Source organism: Hyperolius riggenbachi, chromosome 4, assembly GCF_040937935.1.
Source record: "Hyperolius riggenbachi isolate aHypRig1 chromosome 4, aHypRig1.pri, whole genome shotgun sequence".
NCBI classification, from domain to species: Eukaryota; Metazoa; Chordata; class Amphibia; order Anura; family Hyperoliidae; genus Hyperolius; species Hyperolius riggenbachi.
In genome coordinates, this window is record NC_090649.1 from 20278353 (window position 1) to 20300364 (window position 22012).

Here is a 22012-nt window from a genome sequence, read left to right on the forward strand (position 1 = left end):
AAAAACTAAATGCTTATACGCCTCAAACTGTGTAAATTCTAAAATCAAAATATAATCCATCCTGGACTTTTTTGTTCCTTTGAGTAAAACGTAAATTTTGGGGCATCCCGCACCTCCTTGAATGCATCCTGCAACCGAAAATCAGTGATCAAGGAATTAAACGACTAGTTGCATCTTTTTTTTAAAAAAAATTTGAGGCCGCCTCCCCTTCCCTATCACCGGTTTCCGTAATGAAAATAAAATCCCCAACAATGATAGTGTTACCCCTCCCAGGTAATTATAAAGAAAGGTCATTCAAAAAACGCAAATGCTCATTCTTCTCTGCTGAAGCAAAAATACCAATTCTCAAATCAATATTGAAAAACTTAACACAGCACAATACCAGCCTACCAGGCACAATGTGTAATCCTACTAATAAATGGGAAAGTTCGGATGCTCGGATGTTCGGATGCTCGGATGTTCGGATGCTCGGATGTTCGGATGCTCGGATGCTCGGATGTTCGGATGCTCGGATGTTCGGATGCTCGGATGCTCGGATGTTTGGATGTTTGTTACTCGATCACGCAAAAATGGCTGAACGGATTTGAATGAAATTTGGCACACACATAGTACATTACCTGGAATAAAGTATAGGATACTTTTTATTCCCATAACCCAAAAGGGGGCGGAGACAAATACAAATTTCACTGGAAAATGTAAACTGCAGCCATTCTTACACTGTTAATGGCAGGGTTCTCAAACTTTGCACAGTTGGTCGCTGGGTGACTGGGATTAAGATTCAGAAAGGTGGGTGGAGTCTATAAAAGCCCATCAAAATCAACCTATTGATTTTCAAGGGGAATATTTACATTGCTGCCATTCTTGCACTGTTAATGGCACAAGCCTCAAACCTGGTACAGTTGATCATTGGGTGACTAGGGTTCAATTTCAGAAAGGGGTGGAGCCACAAACAGCCAATTAGATTTGTTTCATTTCAATGCAAATTATTGATGCCAAACACCGCAAAGATCACTAACTTCGTAATTGATTAATTGTGTGTTAGGGTTAGAAAAGTAAGCACAGCCAACACCATCCAAATACATAAGCGGGCAATGCAGGGTCATAAGTGGGCAGAGACAAATACAAATTTTACTGGGAAAATGTCAACTGCAGCCATTCTTACACTGTTAGTGGTAGGGTTCTCAAACTTTGCACAGTTGGTCACTGGGTGACTGGGGTTAATATTCAGAAAAGTGGGTGGAGTCTATAAAAGCCAATCAAAATTAACCTATTGATTTTCAAAGGGAATATTTACATTGCTGCCATTCTTGCACAGTTAATGGCACAAGCCTCAAACCTGGTGCAGTTGATCATTGCGTGACTGGGGTTTACATTCATAAAACAGGGTGGAGCCACACACAGCCAATATGATTTGTTTCATTTTAATGCAGGTTGATGCCAAAGACCGCAAAGCTCACACACTTGGTCATTGAGTAATTGATTGATTGTGTTAGGGTTAGGAAAAGTGGGCGGAGCCAGCACCTGCAAAATACATAATCGGGCAATACTGGGTCATCAGTAGGTGGAGACAAATGCAAATTTCACTGAGAAAATGTAAACTGCTGCAATTCTTACACTTTTTTAATGGTAGGGTTCTCAAACTTTGCACAATTGGTCACTGGGTGACTGGGATTAATCAGAGAAGTGGGTGGAGCCTACAAAAGCCAATCAAAATTCATCTATTGATTTTCAAGGGGAATATGTAATTGCTACCATTCTTGCACTGTTAATGGCACAGGCCTTAAACCTGGTACAGTTGGTCATTGGGTGACTGGGGTTCAAATTCAGACAAAGGGGTGGAGCCACAGACAATCAGATTTTTTTAATCTCAATGCCAATTATTGATGCCAAAGACTGCAAAGCTTACAAACTTGGTTATTGAGTAATTGTATTAGGGTTAGAAATAGTAGGCGGAGCCAACACCAGCCAAATACATACCTGAACAATGTTAGGAAATAAGTGGGTGGAGAAAAATACAAATTTCATTGCGCAAATGTAAACTGCAGCCATTCTTACACTGTTAATGGTAGGGTTCTCAAACGTTGCACAGTTGGTCACTGGGTGACTGGGATTAATATTCAGAAAAGTGGGTGGAGCCTATAAAAGCCAATCAAAATCCACCTATTGATTTTTAAGGGGAATATTTAATTGCTGCCATTCTTGCACTGTAATCACCTGTACCTGGTACAGTTGGCCATTGGGTGATTGGGGTTCAAATTCAGAAAAGGGGTGGAGCCACATCCAATCAAATTAATTTTTTCATTGCAAATTATTGATGACAAAGACCGTAAAGCTCACAAACTTGGTCATTAATTAATTGTGTGTTAGGGTTAGGAAAAGTGGGCAGAGCCAACACTAGCCAAATACATACCCGGGCAACGCCGGGCGTCCAGCTAGTATGTTATAAATGGCAATATTGTGGCTTTTGCATAGAACCGCCACTCATTCACTTCTACTGCCATACCCCTTAGACCACACTGCTGGTCCATAAGGCCACTCCTCCTCACTCGGCAAAAGAGTGCGCATTCCTGCAGCAATAAAACGTCAAAAGAAAAAACTTGCAAAATATTAAATATCGCCTGCCTCCTATTTAAGGAACCAATACTTCTTACATTATTTATCAGGATTTTAATGTTTGCCGTGTTATATTACTGCAGGAGTGCAAATAATCATAGTACAATATATCATCTCCTCCTCCTGGATTTCCTCCCTTTCCCTTTTTTCTCTTTAGTAAATTGGCAGGTGTCAGAAAAGACTGCGCAGGAGATGGTGACTCCTCCATCCCCTCAGACTCAACCACACTGCCCGCAAACAAATCAGCACTCACACCAGCAATAACCTATGGATCCAGGTGAGTGTTTACTGGAAGACTGTTCCTCCTCCTCACCAGACTCCCTCCGCACACTTCTCTGCCCAGCCACTGAGCCATCATCTGCAAAATTCCCATCAATTTCAGAGCCACTTAAACACTCTCCTTCCCCACACTCAATTGCTTCTTCTGCACACATGGACCAATTGCATAAGGGATCCTCAAACTCGAACACCTGCACTAAACTTCTTTCTTCTGCATTAGGACTCCGTTGCACAAGCCCCGCCCCCACCAGCTCCGGTACCGAAGCACCATTAGGCTGAACTGAGGGAATATCAGACCCAGCAACCTCATCATCCCCTTCACCTTGCACAGCAGCAGTACACACAGAATCATCAATAGACAGCTCATCCTTTACAGACTTTCCAGCGTCATTGCTGTCTCTTACACCAAACTCTCCAGCTCCAGGCACATCGCACTTCACAGGCTCCGCTCTGGTGACATCAGCCACCTGTGTCCCGCAAGCCCCGCCTCGGACACTTGATACATGAATCGCCACTGCTGTTTCCTTAGCGGCAGAACTGCTCACTCCCTGCAGCACCAGTAACTTTGTCTGCACTCACAGACACTTCATACATCACTCTGAGCAGCGGCAGCCTCAGTCACCAGGGGGAAATCAGCACCTTGGCCAGCGGCAACATTCAAGCAAAACCCTATCCTCTTTTGTGATGTCACCAGCTGCTTGCTGTCCACTGCCCACTTGATTCAACAGCTTCCAGCTCCTCAATAGCCTTACATGGATGGTGTAATGGTTAAGGGCCCTGCCTCTGACACAGGAGACCAGGGTTCGAATCTCTGCTCTGCCTGTTCAGTAAGCCAGCACCTATTCAGTAGGAGACCTTAGGCAAGTCTCCCTAAAACTGCTACTGCCTATAGTGTGTCCTAGTGGCTGCAGCTCTGGCGCTTTGAGTCCCCGGGACAAAAGCGCGATATAAATGTTATTTGTCTCTGTCTTACAATAAGCCATGCCCTGTACATTTCTAACTGTCTCGCTTCTCAGCGAGTGACATGTCAGAGAAGCTTTTGCAGGCTTTCCAACAGATAATGCACTCCTTGGTTGCCATCTCTCTCTGCTCCTATGAGCTTCAGCTTTAGAAAGTTCAGGATACTCTGTCATGCCAATCACGTTGTACAGTTGAAAACCGGGTGTGTCTAGGCGCCCCACATTGTCTGGCCCAGTGCCCTGGGCTATAACAAAGGTCACAAACCCCTGGGCTCCGGACATCGATTAGTCTCATGCCCAGGGGCTCCACATCTTCGGCAGCACCTCTGCCTGACGCACATCACTTAGATGTCCGTATTTATTGCAGGACCTGCAAAACTTTGGTGAGGAGAGAGGGTTCCTCTTATCCGGATATGCCAAAGGTGAACACTGCTGGGGCTCTGGCCACCCCTCTGATGCCATCAGGGTCCTCTTTTAAAGTTACAAAGTACTTATACTTACCATTACAGATTCCATATTTATTCCTCAGAGGATCCCCTCCTTAACAGAGGAACAGTACTTTAATAAGAGCCTCACTATAGTCAGATTCACCTCACGGTTATACATGTGAATAGTCAACATCCCTTCCTTCATCTAGAGCGGTTTCACATCCATTCTCAATAGAAATTGGTAATCTCGATGCCTTTTGACCAGCATTCAACAAGGAAGCTTCCAAAGCAAAGGTGAGGTCAAATATACCCTGATTCGCAAAATTCTGCAACACAAATCTCTTCCAACTGTACCTTTAGAGTCGTCAATAACCTTTTCCGCGATGCATTCCAACGACCTTGTTCTTCTGAAACCAGGATTGACCTGAATACGAAGGGTGCGCCTACAGGCATCCGTCTCTGGATTCCATCTCCAGCGGTTCATCGCTCCTTTTCGGTTAGGGCCCCCACAGGGAGGACCCCAACTAAACACCCCGGCCAAGACCGCACTTGATTTTAGCCAAAAGGCCGAGAAGCGAGAACCCATTTATTGTCCGCAGCTGCGCCTGCCGCGACAGCACCCTCCATAGGATTTAAGGCAAACTACATACTAAATGCAGCACCGGCAGGCCTGCTGGGCCACAAGGATGGGCACACTTGTGCCAGATGAAGACTTAAAGGCCAGGCTCAGCTGCTGACATTTGCATGGCTGTGCCCACCACTGGAACAGCCAGCACCCCTCCGCTGCCGTGCCTCCACACCAAAAATAAAAGTAAAGTAGGCTTCCGGCTCCCTGCATTCCGGCTCAATGCTAGTAGTGTGTGGAGGGCAGACAGTCAAGTCTCTAGTCGAGCAGGCTTGCTCTGGCTGTGTACACTGAAAACAATGTCGTCCTCCTCCTCTTTCCTCTTAATTGCTCTCTGCCTAACCTCCCAGCCACAATGGTAAAGGTTCTGCAGCTGGGACTGCAGCCTCCTGAGGTCCTTCTTCCGTTCGCCCTCCTGTTGACATCCCTTCTCCTGAAAAACTGCGGAGCCTTAACTTGGTGAACTCCCACCACTGTCCAACGCTGTCAAACTTGTCTGTCATCTCGCCAGGAGACATAGGCCTCTCCTAGCTCCCGCATAAGCTCCTTATTTTTCAGCAGTTTACAGTTCAGCTTCCAGGAACCTGGTCCAGGGGGAAACCCATCGCCTAGGATTGCCTGTAAGTGCACTGCTCTGTGGTCAGAGAAGAAACGGGATCATGGAGTGACTGCTATGCCTCACTGCTCGGGAGGTGAAGATGAAGCCAATCTTCGAGTGCACCGAGCCATCAGGCCGGCACCATGAGTATTTCACGGCACCCTGTCCAATAGAACCCACTGCGTCTCTCAGAGATGCCTCCCTCACCATCTCCACAAGCAGGCGGGAGGTGACATCGAGCTCAGCTGTCGCGTTGGAGCTACGACCTCCCTCTTCCACTGCGCAGTTGAAATCACCGGCCAACACTACTGGTCTGGATGTGGCGAGGTGCAGTCTCAGGGTCTGGAAGAGTTCCAGCCGCTCATTCTTTCCAGGGGGGGCGTACACGTTGATGAACCTTAACCGGCTCTCCTGCCTACGAGCCGTCTACGACCAGAAGTTGGCCGCAGACAAGCTCCGGCAGTGTCAACCATGAAAGCCTGACCCCTGATCAGAAGGGCCACCCCTGCAGACTTGAAGTCGCCACCTCTCAACCAGAACGCCGGCCCGTGAGTCCACTGGGTGCAGAGGTGCCTGTATGTGCTTGCATAGGGCAGTGCACATTCCTGCAAGAAGAATACATTACCCTGTTGCCTGTCAAGGAATGCCAGGGCTGTATGTCTCCTCAACATGTCTTTGATGCTTCTCATGTAAAAAAAAGAACCGAGAGCCAAATATAGTGTAGTAGGTTAAGACAATGGGTAAATGTAGAAGAGTACAGTGATATACTCACAAACCAGGGTTACCTCCAGGCAACCACTGTATGGGCAGGTGAGGAATTTAGCCTGTCCTCACTCAGGAATAAGAAGTAGCTCTCTGTAGACAGGAAAAAGATTTTTGGGGTATCCCCCTCCACCAAGGGTGGATATTAAGTATAACGTAACGAGAACAGAGGCGCCAAAAGAGTAAAACAGTAATTAAAAGTTTTAAAAGAATTGCTTAGGAGGCAGTGGTGGACTTACCTCCCACAAGCAGACACAACAAGCTGTGTATTCAGAAGTAAAAAGATTTATTGGTACACTCCGGGGGGTAGTCGCAACGCGTTTCGCAGGTAAAACCCGCTTCCTCAGGCAATAACAGAGTACATACAACAGCAATACGTCCGGGTAACACCTGGCGCCTCGTCTTGATGCTTCTCATGTTGTTGGAAAGAATGTTGAGTCCTGCCATCCATACTGCTGTGGGAAGAAAATGCCATTACTGTGGTGGGGATGTTGTCTCCTGGTTACCTGTCCTGTCTGGAGGCTCCCCCTTCGGTGCCACATCTGGGTTCTCTGGTGCTCGGGTCACCGTCCCTGCCCTCTCTCTGATGTTGTAATGGTTTGGGGCTATGATGTATGGCCAGTTTTGGAGCACCTCTGCTATGTCCCGTTGGAGCTCAGCCTCTTGTAGGTCCGTATCTGCTGGCGGTTTTATTACCTTTTTCGGGGCAGTTTCTCCAGCGGCTGAAGTTCCTTCGTCTCCTTTTCACCCCGATTGGGGTATCTGGGTGGCAAGTGTGGGAAACTCCTCCAGGGATGTTATCTCGGGTGGTGGTGCCTGGGAAGAGGGGGTAGGGGTGGAAGGGTGGGTTTGGGTTGGGTCTTACCGTCCTTCCTTTGCGGGTTCTTCTTTGGCTGTTGTGCTGGTCTGGAGGGTGTAGGCTTCGTAGGTCATCGTATGGACTGCATGGTGCCCTTGGCAACTCTTTTGGCATAGAAATTATCCCGCCGGGGGCAGTCTCTATACATATGACCCGTCAGCCCACAGAGATTGCAGCTCCTTGCTCTGGGGCAGTCTTTCGACTTATGTCCTGTCACTTGGCAGAACCTGCAAGCAGATTCCCTACAATCTTTACCCTGGTGCCCCAGCTTACCAAATCTCCTGCATGTATGGGGTACATCCTAGTAGCTCAGTTCTGTTGAGTTCCCCAGTGAAAAACACTGTTTCAGGTGCTGGAGGCCGCCTGGCAGATTGGGATCCTTTTTGCAGCCTGCATAGGACCGACCACCTAGCTGTCCAGAAGCCGTTGGCATCTAGGATCTGAGTGGGGGTTTTCAGCACTTAGCAGAAGCGCTTCAGGTAGGTGGCAATGTCCGCCGCCGGCACGTGTGGGTTCCTCATCATGATGGTGACTCTCCTTTTCTCCTTCTGGATGGGGGAGTTGCACCTGAACTTGCCAAATACTGAATCTGGCCCCGCCGCCGAGACCATCTCCCAGTGCCGCCTGCATACCTGTATGGAAACAAAGGTGACAAAGAAGATACCTGACAGGAAGTTCTGGGTAGAGAGGGTTTCTGCCTTTGCGAACCCCTGCTCCAGGACCATCTTCTTCCCAAACACCTCTGGGGTCATGGCCGGCACTCTTCCCTCTACCTCCTTCAGCTGGAGGACCACCATGACCTTCATCCATGGCTCCAGAGCAGGTGGTCCTGGGCGGGCCTGCCTGGGCCGGGGGTGGGACCGCGGGGCCACATCCGCTGGGGTGGCAGAGGGTGAGGCGGCCACTTCCTGAGGTGCAGGAGAGGGTCCAGGTCTTGGGGCCGCAGCGGCGTCCTTCCTCCTTTGTCCACATTTCTTCTGTCCGGCGGTCGTGTAGCTCCTCTTTCCCGGAAGAACCTTCATGGCGTCTGTTCTCTGTGGCGAGGATCCGATTTCTTCCCCAGGCGATTCCGAGCTGCGAAGTTCTCCTGCTTGTCTGAAGCTTGCAGAGTCTCTGAAGTTCCACGCTGAGTTTCTGGAGATCCTCAGTTTGCTTGTGACTTGCAGGATGATCTTCCGGTCTTGGAGTTCGTCATCTGGGATGTCCTCGGCGATCTCCCGCTGGTATTCGTTCCACCTGGGGTTGTCCTTAAAAGGACAAGCTCTTCCCACAGGGGACTAAGGCCCAAGCTGATGAGAACAGATTTTTTATTTTTTTTGTCTCCAAACACCAGCTGCCTGGCAGCCCTGCCGATCTATTTGGCCGCAGCAGCATCCAAATAGCACTAGAAACAAGCATGCAGCTAATCCCGTCACATCCGACAATAACGTCAGAAACACCCGATCCGCTGCATGCCCGCTCAGAATCTACGGCAAAGTACTAGAGGCAGAGGATCAGCAGTTGCCAGGCATCTGGCACCGTCCAACAGGAAACAAACACGGCAGCCTCCACATAACTCTCACCCTGAGTTCACTTCAAATAATTCATGCTTTCCCTCTAGATTTTCTATTGCACGTTTTGCACGTATTGCAACAAGTCCAGCATTTGCAAATCCAAGATAGTCACATTTTCAATCCCATAAGACAATGATGCATTGTTCATTGGAATAATTTCAAATTGTTGTTTCTCAGTGTCCTCTAGCATAAATTATTCCACTCTCAGTAAATCCTTTTACAGTTTTAAGAAGCTTTTGCACATTTTGTAAATTCCCCATATCTCCATCATCCCACTTTAGTCTCCACTCATTTACAGGTCCTTCCCTGACCTTTTCAGTGGTACTTCTGTGAATAAATTTCTGAAGCCCAGGTCTATTTCCCAAGAAGCAAAGAACATTGCTTCTTTTTTTCCGTACCTGGACATCATTTATCCTGATTTTTAAGTAATCTACGAGCAGTCTGAAGTGCACATTTGAGAATATTGTCTTTTCTAGCATCTGGCTCTCCATCAATCTCATCAGGCCAATAGAGAAGCAGCAGTAGGTAGGCACTTGGAGGAAAAGACTTTCTCTGTGTTTGATAACTATTGCTAAGTTCTTTTAGGCTGGTTTCACAGTGGGACGTTACAGGTGCACATTAGAGCAGCCTGTAACGCACCCCACCGCACAGCAATGAAAAATCAATGGGCTGTTCACAGTGCCCACGTTGCGTTACTTAGTAACGCTGCGCCATTAGACAACGTACTGCATGCAGTACTTTATAAGCGGCAGAGCCGCGTTAGACTGCTTGCACATGCTCAGTAATGTTGGAGAGGAGCGGAGAGCAGCCAGGCACATGGCTAATTAATAATCACTGCACTCAGTGACGTGCAGTGTTTACTTCCTGGAGCGGCCGCTCTGTGCGGCGATTGGCCAGGCGGGACCACGTGATGCCGCATGCGTCCAAGAGTACGCATCACGGCATCACGGACACCAGAGTGAGCTGCACAACGCGGCTCACTGACGTCCACATCAGAGAGCCCCAGGCGTTGCGTTAGGGGCACGTTATGCGACCATAACGTCCCCTAAAACGCAACGTCCTACTGTGAAACAAGCCTTAATTCCTCAAGAGTAGATTGCTTGAACCTGGTTCTACACAATCTAGAGCTATGTTTCTCATGATATAATTTAATTAGGTTATCAAGCACCTCGCGCTGGGTGCAGTTTTTGTAAAGATTTACAATAGTTGAAAGTTTACTTTTTGCTCTGTCCTCTATCAAAGAGCAAGAAAAGGATTGTTGTAGTGCTGTCACCTCCTAATATGTAAATTAATTTTTTCAACCAATTTATTGATTGAATATTTGCCTTCAATTGCATCAGTGCTTGGCTTGTGAGGGAATAGTTCCAAGCTAAAAAAAACTTTGCAAATGCTTCTGTTTTTCGTAACAGCCATTTCTGGGGCCACTTTATTTGTTCAACTTCAGAAGATTTTTCCCCTTCATCAGTTTTATCAGTTTTATCAATCTGAAAATAACTCAGTTCTTCAGAGATCCAGTCCAAAGCATTGGAAATTTTGGACCATTGCTTATTGATCTTTTCTGGAATATAGTCTGTTAAGAGATATATTTTAAGAGTTCATAGCTTTCACCATCTTTGTTTGTAGGAAATATGTCAAGTGTTGACAACTGATGCAATAACTGACAACCAATTTCAACTTCTACAAAATATCCAGCATTGTTTATTGTCTCCATTTCTAATTTTGCAGATTTTTGTGCTGCCCGAAAACACTGCATAGCCTTTATTGCATGTTCAATTAATTCATCCATTTCATCTAAAAGTAATACATTATTTTTCTTTTCTAACAGATCATTCAACCACTTTTTATATAACTGACCACCTGTGTCCAGAATGCATGCGTTGCTGGGCAATTGTGATTTGGCAGTTTTGATCCAATATTTGGCATCTTTAAACTCTCCATATTTATAATGCAGTCTACAAAGCTGCTGGGCCAGAAAAGGATCTTTGTCAAGCACCTCATGGGCCACTTAATAAAGCCTGACTGCTTTGTCTTGGTCTTCAATGTTACAAACATGTTCAATCAGAGGAGACATGTAGGAGTCAACACTACCCCCCCCCCCCCCCTACTTATCTTACATCTCCGTAAAAGCAAGTCCCTAACAAACCCAATAAATTCATCTCTACCAAATCCATGTTGGAACAAAACATCTTCACGAAGAAGATCCATGGCTATTTGGCTTTGTGTGTATTCAGGGACGGGGAGCTGCTTTAAAACTTCCTGTGCAACCAGTGGATGTATATTTATACAATTTATTGATTTATTAGGACATTTTTGTTCAATAAAAAGCAATTTTGCTTGTTCAGGTTTACTGAAGCAATTGGAGCTATATGGTCTTTGAATGGTTAGCTCTGCTGTTTGTGAGTGACTCAAAGCCCAGGAAAGCCTCACAGAGGGGCATAGAAATGTAGGAATTCTGGACGTAGCAATTTAACAATGCAACATAACGCAGTCTCTTGTTATATCTGAGGAGTGGTCAACATTATGCATAACGCTATGCACAAAGTTTGTCACATTCTTCAACAAATTCTTGGCTCATTAAAATGAATGATTATGGGCTCTGCTGAGAACTTCTTCTTCAGCTAATCTGCTCTGTTTGTAAATGTTGTCTTTTCATCTGTATGAAGTTTGTGAGCGATTTGTAATGGTCTCACGGGTTAAGAACCGAGAGAGATTTTCAAGGGCATTTGATCTTTTACAGCTCTGAAGAATGAAACCTGGTTTCTCAGATGTAATTTTCCTAGACACCATTTCTTTAGATAGTTCATACCTCAGGGCATCAATGTACTCATCATCTTTCAATGAAACTGCTACACATTTTTATCAGCAAGCCAAAAGTGCTTCCAGATTTACTTTTCCTCCCCGATAGGTTGTCTCAATTTCTTCTATTTCATTTTTTCCTTCGTCCTCCACACCAGTATTTTCACTCATTTTCTCATAACACATCAAGTGAATGCATTTTCTCCATCTGGTGTGGCAAGGACACATACTCCCTTTGTGAAAACACTTGAATTGTCTACAAGAAAATAATCTTGGTAGTAGTGTTTGTACTGTTGCATCAACATGGCTCAGTTGCATCCCCACAATACTTCTCTGATCTAGGATCTCCATGCTACAAGAGGCTTGAGCCCGACTGGCCCGTTTCTTGTAATTGTCTTGGTTTTCTGCCATGCACAATATATAGTCCGTCATTTAACTCTGTGAAGAACGCATGGAATAGACACTACTATGGGTTTTTCCCCTGGAGATAACAATAACACAACAATAAAATATCCCTTTCAACATCGCATATGAGTGCATTTTTTAAAGGTTTTCTTAGTTTATAACCGATGTGCTTTCATCACATGATTTGTCCTCACCTGGATAACTGTTACGCCCATTGCAAAATATCCAGCTTGTCTGATTAAACAGTGAGAAATTTTTTGAAAGGTCACTCGCACTCATCTTGCCTTAATTTTTATAACTGCTTAAGGAAAGTATATTTATGGCATGGTGTTCTTTATATTTAGCACATAATCCAGTCCTGTCAGAATTTGGATCAAAGTCAAAAACACACAATATTTAAGGGTTAAAAATTTAATGTGAGGTAAATCATTTTCTCGGCATTCATTGGTCATAAGAATATATTGCAGGGAGTCATCTATGTACTTATCAGTCATCAGAACAGATGGCTTTCTCCAAGTCTTCTGTTTCTGTTGTATTAGAGCTGACTTTTGATTCTCACTTCATCCAAATCTTTGAGTTTTTGAATAAATTAAACCTTTTCTTCTGACACAGGTTCAGACTTGGCACCAATTCTTCGATACATTGCTTTCTTTTCCTAAATGATTTTATTTGTCTTCTCATTAAACTTTAGCAAAGTAACCTCAAACACTTTTCCTTTAACAATGGTGGATTGAGGCAAGATGTCAACTTCAACTATAAACTTTTGCTCTTCAGAATCTGCATCCTGAATTACCTCAATCATTTTTGGGGGGCGAATACGAAACCTTGCTGCAGCACTTATTACTTTTGCAAAACTTCTCTCAATACAATCTAAAGAATCAATGTACCAATCTGGGTCATTTACTAGAATGGCAATTATTTCTCCGTGCTTATGGGGTGTCTTTTCTGTCCATCACACCAAAATGGATTGTTCCATTGGAACGCATATTCATGCAGGCACAAGCAAATCAAACTACTTCATAAGCAAATTTGGTTTGTAATCTTACTGGATCCAGCTTTGATGCAGTAACAATTGATTTGTATTCATGACAAGGTGTAATTAAATCTTCTACTCCTGTTTCCGGTGGAAGAACATGGCCTTTCACATACCTAAATTCTCCTACCTCTTTGTCAAATGGCCAGAAGATGTTGTAAGTTCATTCTTAGCAGCTGATGTTAGTGATTCTGCATGGACAAAGGCTTGAAGCTGTTCTGAGTTACCATCAGCTCTGGTTTGAACCTTGCTTGAATGCTGTAGAGTATCTGCAGCTGGAACATCTTCTCTGCTTGGAACAGCCAGAGGCAATGAACTGGATGAAACCGTTTTAGGACCAGCATGATCTGGAGATAAAGGTTGCTCTTATTAACGCGTTTCTATTTTTTGTCAATAATTGGATCGGTCCTTGTTTCATACCAAAGGTCCTGAGGAAGTCATCACTGATCTCTAAGTACAGGTCCAGTCACTTCTTCATAAAACGTATCAATATATTCATTCTTTATACGTATGGAGCGCAGCCATACTCTGACATGGTCCTTTGTCCACTCATCCACAGGTGTTGCCTTGCAGTCCATTATTTAGATGGTCTTCTCCTCTGACCATTATCTGTGATGAAGACTCTTAGACAGATATAAACTATTTAGCACTTGGACAACGCGTTTCACGACTGCAGTCGCTTCATCAGGTCAAGTTATTGTGCAATTGTACGGGATAGAATCTCCTGGGTGCCATGTTTTTAAAAATGTTAATTAGGTCATTAACCTTCATACCATTTAGTTTACAATAAGTTTGTAATTTGTGGTGCCATTTTATAGCACATTTTTTCCTCTTGCTTTTTGAATCCCAGCAGTTATGAAAAAAAGAGGGTGGTGGGGGTTAGGTGCAGGAGGGTGGGACGGATTGGGAGGGGGCCTTATCTTCTGGGTTGCCTTCAGAGGCGTTTTGCTGCAGGCTATATGACTCTTCCACAGGGCACTTGGCAACCGTTCCGGCGTAGCTCTTGTCATGTTTGGGGCAGGCCATGTACATGTTCATCTCTGGTTTACTTTAATCCTTATTGCAAACTTCCATTTTTTCTTTTCTTCAATCTGTTACAATACCAAGTGTAAATAACTTTTTTCAGACAAGTCTAGTTCTTTGGTAAGCTGAGATTTCTGCCTTGATGTGTTAACAGAAATAAAAATATTTCTTCAGCACAACCCTCACATTTTTGTCTATTGCAGAAGGTGAACAGAGGCCCTGAAAGGATAAAATGTACTAAAATTATTATTGCCGAGGAGGTAGCGGTGGACTCTCCTCCCCCAGGCAGACATGAAGCTGTCAATTTTTCATCAAAACAAATGTATTCACATACTCCAAAGTACAGGAAACTCATTTCACAGGTATATTCCTGCTTCCTCGGGCAATACAGAGTATCGCACAGCAGAGTGTCCACGCCTAGCGCCTCTCACATGTCTATTGTCATTTTTTGTTTTTCCCCTGAACTAATTGTGCAGTATCATGCTGTTAGAATGTACAGTATTTTGCTATAGAGGTGTTTATAATCTGGTATAGTGCAATAAGACTCTGTGAAAGGGAGACAACTGCTTAGCAGTTCCGGGGTTTGAGTGTATTAGAAGTGAAAGGTAGGCAAGTTGTCTCGCATGCATACACGCCTCTATTTTTCCATGTTGATCAGTTTCTTCTCTCCTCCTCAGGGGTCAGGATACAAACACATGTCCTTTGTGTACCAAAATTCCAGGATATCCATTAGGGCAAATCACCGTCAAAAACATTACAGTTCAGACAGTATGATTACAATAGTCCTGGAAGTGACCTTCTTGTCTATTGTCCTTTTTTTCCTCAGAACTTTGGGCAATGCCTGTTCATTACTCATAACCTCATCCATGGTGCTGTTTTTATTCATTTCCTCCATACATTTATTGGAGACCATCATTTTTGCATGGTTTTTATTTGCAGCTGTCCATGTCTGGCTATAACTCTGGCCAGAATGGTAGCCAGTGGCCTTTCCAGTTCCAGATGAAATGAAAAATCCATTTTGTGCAAATTTTTCAAGATCACCTCTCTTGGAGGGAACACCACACACCAATACAACAGAATGGTATTAGTGATTTAATGATTACCACTTTATCTTCAAATTATGATGTAAACAGTTTACACATCTATTTTTTGCAATTCTCCCCTACACCATATTCCTGCTTTTTGTACAATTTTTTCATTGTCAAAATAACACCAAGAATTGATTTGCTTAGGTTTCTGAAAGTAATATTGCACATCACCCAACTGGCCTTTTTTGTGAACAGATCATACTTCTAAATGTTTAGTTTAAAGCCAGAACCTTCATGGAGATACTCAGTCTTTTTTCTTTTATTGCACATGATGGTGACATCACCATATAAGATCTCGCCATATAAGCTGTCTGGTGGCTTGCAAGTGCCACCACTCCATGGGGAGAAATAAAGGTCTGGTCATGCAGACTGACAGCACCATCTTGGATTCCGGGAGCCTTAAGGTGCATACACACATCAAATAGTCTTTGGAAAATGAAAGATCACAGACCAATCTTACCACCCTTCTTGTAGTATGAGAGCCATACTCTACACAGTCTTTTCTATGGAGCTGAACTCCCCATCAGATAAAAATCTTTGCAAGATGCTGCACACACAGATGCTGTACAGATACAAACGATCAGTATCTGCAAAAGATCTGTTCCTGCCAAAAATCCATTCCTGCAAATTGCAATGATAGTCTATGAGATCTGCAGATCATCGTACACACATGATTTAACTGATATTCATCTGCAGATCAAGCAATCATCCGCTGATCTGAAAATCCATCCTGGTGGATCTGATGATGAATGTCAGTTAAATCATGTGTGTATGATGATCTGCATCTGCATCTTGCAAAGATTTCTGTCTGATGTGGAGTTCAGCTCCATAGAAAAGACTGTGTAGAGTATGGCTCTCATACTACATGAAGGGTGGTAAGATTGGTCTGTGATCTTTCATTTTCCGAAGACTATAGTCTGTGTGTATGCACCTTTAGTCAGGGAGAAATTGCCTGTTTGTGTGGTGGTTACCTCTGCTTTTTTTTTTTTTTTTTTTTACATTTACTACTATTAGTTGGTTGGTGCAGAGATGGTTCCCCAGTAAATCAAACCTGAGACAGGAATGAGGCAGTAGTGCTGCTGTGTGCCGCCAATTACAGCCGAGACAGCAGGGAGTTGGGCGACGGTCCTCATTAGCTTCCGGCCATGCCCCACCCCCTATTTTTTATTTATTTATTTTTTGCATTCCAGATGAGTGTTAATAGTTTGGATTTCCACCAAAGGGCATCATGTGTACATAAGCTTGATGGAACCCCTCATTCCTGGGAGATACATGATGGCTATAAAGTGCTGGGTTATAAGGAACATGAAAACCTGCCATCATTCCAATGTTGGCTATCAGCTGTCTCTCTCCATCAGCATGGTTAGATTGTCCAAAGCAGGTTGCGGCCCTCCTTTTTTTCCTTCTACCATCTGTTACAATAGCAAGTTTGAATAATTTGTCAGGCAGGTCTAGTTCTTTGGCAAGTGGAGATATTTCTGCCCTGTTGTGCTTTTGGCAGCATTAGAAATAATTATCCAGCACGCTTGTCATTCTAGTTTATTGTCCTCTGTTTTCTACTCTGAACTTGGAGAAGTGTCTGTCAACTCATAACCTCCATCCATGGTTTTATTTGTATCCATTTTATCCATTTCCTTTTTTTTTGGGGGGGGGGGGGGGGACCATATGTATTTTTTTTTTATTTAAACTGCAGCTGTCCGCTCACAAATATACATTTCTATGCCATATAAGAAAACCCCTTTGCACATACCCCTTGGCCTCCGGGTATTGGACCTACTTTAATTGCTTGACCTGGCAGCATTCATAACTCCCCACTAACCACTGCACCTAACACTGCATCCAACCAACACAGATCCCCCAACTACCAACACCATTATTTTTTTTTTCTTTAACCATGACACGCTCACCCTACCCTCACTCAACCCAAGGAAACACACACACACTCCCTACTAAGTTGGAGTGATACTTTAATGTCGGCCACAACTGAATCACAATACAAAGAACATAAATATCAATAACATCAAAACAGTAATGTAAACATATCAAGTTCTCGCTCTCCCTCTTCACCCCCTTACTAGCTGGTGGCGACTGAGGAGCCCCATCTTGAAGCACTTCCAATTACAGCCTGCACAAAACCAACCAGTTGTCCAAACCAGGCCTGGAAGTTCCTTGGGCTTACATGCAAATTGGAAGTTAATCACCTGTACATAAACATACCAACCACTGTCAACCCCAATAATTTGACAGACCAGGAATTTGGACCTCTATTCCCTTTATATTCTGACCCCTCAGCCCCATTTTGCCACCTTCACTATTAGAGGAGACCGCCGCCGAAGTCTGCAATGAGAAAGAGAATTAAAAACTGCCCTGCATTAGGTAAAACTGCTACCTACCATCATGCTAGGATTCCCCTAACTAATGCATGTCTCCCCCACCCCTATCATCTAGCACTACCTCCACCCAATCCCAGCCCTGCCTATGCTCCAGCTCCTCTCCCCCACAGTTAACCATTTCCCACTCTGAAGTAAGTTTTTTAGAACTTATCGGGGTCATGATGCTTCTGGGCTAATTGCAGAGAGCATCTCCTTATCTTGTCTTAGTTAGTTTAAAGAGGAAAAACAAAAGAGAGAAAATCTTACCCTATCAAAGTGTAGAAAAAATGTCCAATGCAGCATAGGAAGAAAGTTTACTTCTAGCGCGTAGAGCTAGTGTTTTTTTTTTTCCTCTCCATCAGCATGGTTAGATTGTCCAAAGAAGGGTTCGGTCCTCTTATTTTCCTTCCATCTGTTACAATACCAAGTTTGAATAATTTTGTCAGGCACGTCTAGTTCCTTGGCAAGCTGTGATATTTCTGTACTGCGGGGCTTTTGGCAGCTATAAAAAAAATTCTCCAGCACATCTCTTGCATTCTTGTCTGTCGTCCTTTTTCTCCCCTGAACTGGGGGCAGTGTATAGTCTACTTGTGCAGTATCATGCTGTCAGAATTTACAGTATTTAGCTATAGAGATGCACATATTGTGGTATAATGCGACAAGATACTCAGTGATCGGGAGACAACTGCTTAGTAGATCTGGGGTTTGAGTGTATGAGGGGTGTGAGAGGCAGGAAGGAAGGTGAATCTTCAGCCAATCGGGCTGCATTTAAGTCTGAGGGGAAAGTAGAGAAGAAAAAAATACAACCCAGCATGCACTGCAACTTCCTTTGTGTGTACCAAATAAGTCCGGTACTGTGGAATGATCATTTATCAACGAGAAAAGTGATTTTAACTTTTGGATTGCCTGGTTTTAGCAACCATATTAAATGTTTACCAGATAAAGAATTGAGTTGTTTTTTTTTTTTTTAATGCCTGACAGTTACTTTAAAAGGACAAGCTCTTCCCACAGGGCACTCACTGGCCCAAGCTGTAGTATGGATTTTTTATTTCCTGACTCCTGCTGTAAGACATGGGCTTAAGGCCACATGCCCAGAAAAGATGGAAAAATGGCAATGGATTTTACACCGCCACAAAACCGGGCATGCGGGGCCCTCTGGGTTTTTCACAAAGGGAGGGAACCCCTAGGCTTCTCCACCCTCTGAACAAGAGTTCAGAGGGTTGAGGAGACCTTGTCTCCTTGCCAGAGGCTCGAGGTGGCTTGGGCCCACTCACGCCTAAAGGCGTTTTTGCCAACTGGGTTCATGAAACAAATTTTTTTTTCTGGGCGGGAGATGTCCAAGGTGTAGCCTAAGGCAACTACCTCTGGCCCTCACAATGCACGCTTCCCTGCTGACTTTTAACTGTGGGTCCTTGGCTCTGGCCCGGCGTTGAACCTCTGGGCTGAAGTCTCAAGGAGCTCCCCTCTATGGCTTTTTCTCCGATGTGCGGTGTGTGGCAAGTGCCATGATTCGCACATTCTCCAAAGTACCACAGTTTAACCTATACTTACCATTCAACAAAGACAGGAGGGGTGAGGGAGTAGGGTAAGGGTAGGGGAAAGACAAACCTGTGGCTTTATTGAAGGACAACACAAATTTAAGGAGTAGAGGGGGGGGGGACGAGACAAACCTGAGATGATCAGTCCTCTGACTCCTGATGTTATAGTCCCGTAGCAGGCTGTGGATCAGTCTGCGGCAGTCCTCCATGGATATCCTTTTCCTCCGGTACACCATTCTTTCCCTGGCATACCAGACAGCATCCTTAAAGCAACCCATAAGGTGCCAAGTGTCCAGGGTTTTTTCCTCCGAGTGGCTGCTTTGAAAGAGACCATACAGCACTGAACAGTGGGTAATTGCTCTCTTCGGCATAAGTCTTGAAAGTTCCAGTCTTGTGCGTCCCAAAGCTCCTGTGCATACTAGCAGTCCCAGAAAAGGTGCAGAGATGTTTCCTCACTGTAGATGCACAAGGGGCAGTGTCTTTATTGGCACAGGTTCCTGGCATGCATGAAGGCTCTCAGGGGCAGCCCCCCTTGGATGGCCATCCAGGACAGGTCTGTTTGTTGGTAAACTTCCTGGATGCCACATTTTTCCATGCATACCTGGCAGAGCTGTCTGGCAGGCCTGGGATGGACTCCATGGTCTCTCTGATAATCTTGTAGATCACCTTTGGCCTCCACAGGTCCAGATTGATTCTCTCAAGCTGCAGCTCCTTGATGAACTTGAAAGCCTCAAGTAAAACCAAACGGTATTCCGGTTGTAGGGGATGGAGTTATCCCATTTGTCCCACCCTAAGGCTCTCCAGAGGGGGTGAAAGGAGAAACGGGATGAGTTTCTTGCCAAGCCCTGGGCATAGTATGTAATTGTCTTCCGGATGCAGTTGTATGCAAAAAAAGACCCGGAGCATGGCGGAGATGTCGGGCACGCCCTTACCTCCCTTTTCTAAGCTCCTTGTACATGACTGCCTGCTTGACTCTGTCCCCAGATGAAGTTGAAAACTACCCTGGTGATCTTGTACGTGTTCGCCCTTGGTGGCCATGCTTGTGCTAGGTACGAAGTACCGGAAGGATTCCGTTCCACAGAACCAGGATTTTCCCTTCGATGGTAAGCTTTTTGAGGCTCCAGAGTTCAAACTTCTGCCTCATCTTTGAGTCTCTCTTCCCATGACTTCAAGGCAGCGCCCTTTGCCCACAACTAGACTCCAAGTATTTTAATGAAATCAAGCTTGATGCTAAAAGGGGGCAGGTGCAGATGTAGAAAGGTCCAACTCTCAGAAAAGGCCTTTGACTGACTTAGTGCAGTTGACCTTTGCTCCTGAAGGCCGGCCAAAGTCCTCACACCTCTGGACGAGCACTGCAATGGACTGCTGATCTGTGCAGAACAGTTATATTCTCTGTAGAGTGAGCACTTGACCACCCTTCTGTCTGGTCCCAATGTGGTGATCCCTTTGATCTCTGGGTTCTGTCTGATGCATTCGGCAAAGAGCTCTATTCAACAAACTAAGAGTGGACAGAGCGCAGCCTTGTCTGACCCTGGAGAGAACCGGGAAGGGGTCAGTTTTCCAGCTGTTAACCAGTACCCTGCTTTTAATACCTGTGTAAAGATTAGCCTTCTCCTGGTCAATACTCACCAGTGCCACACAGACATTGCAGTCTTTGATGTATTGGGTCTCTGAGAGCTAGACTGTCCGCGATCCTGTGGTTGGGGATTCCGGAAGTCTGGTCCTGGTTGATCTGACCGATTACCTTTGGCCAGTTGGCTAGCACCTTGGTCAGAATCTTGTAGTCCATATTGAGGGAGATGGGCCTCCAATTCCTGCTGTTTATACAGGATCGTGACCATTCCTTCCCTGAGAGAAGGGGGTAACTTGCCTTCCGCCGCCATCTCTTTGTATAGCTCCAGCAGGTCCATACCTACCAGGTCCCACATTGCCACATAGAAATCTGCGGGGAGGCCGTCACTGCCTGGGTTCTTACCTGAGCTGAAAGATCTGGCTGCGGTGTGAAGCTCCTCCAATGTCAGGGATGCATTAGCTGATGCCTTACCTTCCTCATCTACAGTTTTTTTTTTGTTTTTTTTTTCTTCCATACAGGAATCTCTTGGTAGTCTCACTGTCCGTGGTTTTTGAAGAGTAGAGGCCGGAGTAGTAGTCAGTGAAAGCTTCCTTCCCCTCTGCAAAACCCCGGACTCGTCTCGCAGCTTGACCAGGGATGTGGCCTGAGTGGAGTTTCCTAAAAAAGAATGAACTACCTTTCAGACCTTTCTCCAGATTCTCCACCTTGGAATGGAAGACAATACGCCTGGATTCCTCCTCGAAATGTCTCTCCTTTTCAGTGCAAGAGGTTGGGGAGTGGTGCTTTCTTACCATTAATCTTCCCTTTTTTTTTTTTTTCTTTTTTTTTTTCTGGTTTGCTTTTGTAGGTGGTTTTGTGGCAGGTCGTGACTGTTTTACAGCGCCCTTGGCAACCCTTCTGGCGTAGCTCTTGACATGCCGGGTGCAGGCTGTGTACAGGTGCCCCGGAAGTCCACAGAGGTTGCAGCAGAGCACCAGAGTGCAGTCCTTGCATCATGGGCAGTCACCCAGCAGGTCATGCAGGCATGCTCCTTACAGTTCTTCCTGATGTGGCTCAGCTTTTCACACTTCATGCAGGGCTGAGGATGTCCTTGTAGCGGATGATGCCTGGTGAGTTCCCCAGGTTGAAATGTGGGCTCAGGTGCTGAAGGCCACCTTGCTTGCTGGAATCCCTCCGCATCCTGCAGATGACGCTCCACTTACCCGACCAGAATCCGTTGGCATAGAGGATCTGGGTGGGACCCTTTAGCACCTGACAAAAGCGTCTCAGGTAGGTGGCAATGTCTGCTTCTGATATATGCGGATTCCTCATCGCAACCATGACTCTTCTTTCCTCCCTCTGGATCGGGGAGTTTCTGACAAACTTCATGAAGGGTGAGTCAGGACTCGCTGTGGAGAAGGCCTTCCAGTACCTCCTGCAGACCTGCATCGAGATGGTCACATAGAAGATCCCTTCCACGAAGTTTTGGATCAACAGGGTCTCCGCCTTGGTGAAACCCTGGTCGAGGA

General features: G+C 45.2%; 3 pseudogenes; all 3 read right to left on the reverse strand.

The window, feature by feature from the left end:
- Positions 1-7193: 7193 nt before the first annotated feature.
- LOC137571039 (zinc finger CCHC domain-containing protein 3-like) lies at positions 7194-8145 on the reverse strand (annotated as a pseudogene).
- A 583-nt stretch (positions 8146-8728) lies between these two features.
- On the reverse strand, positions 8729-11514 carry LOC137571040 (sterile alpha motif domain-containing protein 9-like; annotated as a pseudogene).
- An 8-nt stretch (positions 11515-11522) lies between these two features.
- Positions 11523-20075, reverse strand: LOC137571041 (sterile alpha motif domain-containing protein 9-like; annotated as a pseudogene).
- Positions 20076-22012: the final 1937 nt, after the last annotated feature.